Source organism: Myotis brandtii, unplaced genomic scaffold (genome assembly GCF_000412655.1).
Source record: "Myotis brandtii unplaced genomic scaffold, ASM41265v1 scaffold420, whole genome shotgun sequence".
Lineage (NCBI taxonomy): Eukaryota > Metazoa > Chordata > Mammalia > Chiroptera > Vespertilionidae > Myotis > Myotis brandtii.
Window position 1 is genome coordinate 2305904 of NW_005366109.1, and position 1523 is coordinate 2307426.

Consider the following 1523-nt stretch of genomic DNA (forward strand, 5'->3'; position numbering starts at 1 on the left):
GTTGGAGACATCCTACCCTTGTTCCTGGGGATGAAGCCGGAGGAGGGCTGAGTGGAGGTGTGAAGGGGGAGGGCACAGAGAGGGAGCCCTGCGGGAACCTCGGGAACACCCACACCCACAGACGCACACTGGGCTTCCTGGCTCTGTGGCATGCGTGTGTGCTAGCCTCCCTAGCCTCTGCTTCCTCGGCTCTAAAATGGGATGATATAATGGTACCCGCCGGTGAGGTAGGTGAGGACGAAACCAGGTACCACACTAGGGACAGTGCTGGGCGCGCAGGAAGTGCTACACAGAGGCATTAGCGTCATTGCCATCTCATCAAGGTCCCCGTCCCAGGCCCAGGGAAGCCCACCTCCCGGCCAGGGGAGTGCGGCCGCCTCCAGGACCAGGCAGAGGGCTGTGCTCATAGGTGGGGCTGTGCTCATAGGTTTAGAGGTGGGGGGTGGAGGTGCTACATTAGGTCCTTAGCAGAGAAGGTCCTTCCCCTGCCCAGCTCCAGGCCCCACTGAGGCCCAGGCCAAGGGCTCAGGACTCCTCCCAGCCCGATGCCCAGGATGCAGGCTGCCCTCCCGGAGGGGATTTCGGGCGAGGTGTGCAGCTGTCTGCGCGTGGGATCAAGCCAGGGCTCGGGATGCTAATGCAGCCGTCAAATCCCAGCAACTACCAGTCCAGGTCGCCTGCCCTGAGGTGGAGAAGCCCTGGGTCCATCCTTCATGCCCCGCCCCCAAGAACCCGCCCCTGCTCCCCTGGGCAAGCCCCGCTCGGCCCCCATCATCCTCTGAGCAGTCTCGGTCCTCAGGAACCCCTGCGTCCCCGCCCCTCGTCCCCCTGGGGCTCTCCCAGTCCCTGGGCTGGGGAGGCTGCCCAGCCCCTGCACCCGCCCCTCCTTCTCTAGGACCCGGGGCGCTGGCGAGCGCGCCCTGAGCCCCTTCTCCTCCCCCGCAGGCCCTGACCGAGGTCCCCTTCCTCCTTAGACTCCACCCAGCACCCCCTGCGCCCTCGCCCCTAATGCGCATATTTGCGCCCGGGGTCTCTCTGAAAGGGGCTGGGCGCGCCCTTCAGTTCTTCGCCTGCGGGTCCGACCCCAACGCAGCGCCGCCCGGTCCCAGTCCCACCCCCTCCCGCCACCTCCCCTGCAGGCTGAGAGCACCCTGGCCTGGCTCTGATTCGACGGGATGGGCCCTGGCAGCTCCTGACCCAGGTAGGCGCGCCCCCTGTCGTCCTCATCCCCAAGTTCGGCGTTGGCGCCGCGAAGCCCTCTCTCCATAGGGCGGGTTACGCCCTCTGGCCCCTAAGGTGCTCACAGCGCGGCGCGTCCCTCCGGCTGGAGCGGGGGGATGAGCGGGGGACTTTCCTGTCTGTCTGTCCATCCAACACTCTCTCCTCCACCCCCCCACGTGCGGCCGCGTGGTCCCCGCGTCCATCGCCTCCACCCCTTTGGAGAAATGCTCCCTGCGTTTTCCTGGCCGGGGCCAGGGTATGTGCCCTGTCGCCCCCTGCCCGCCACCCCCGCTCCCCAGCCG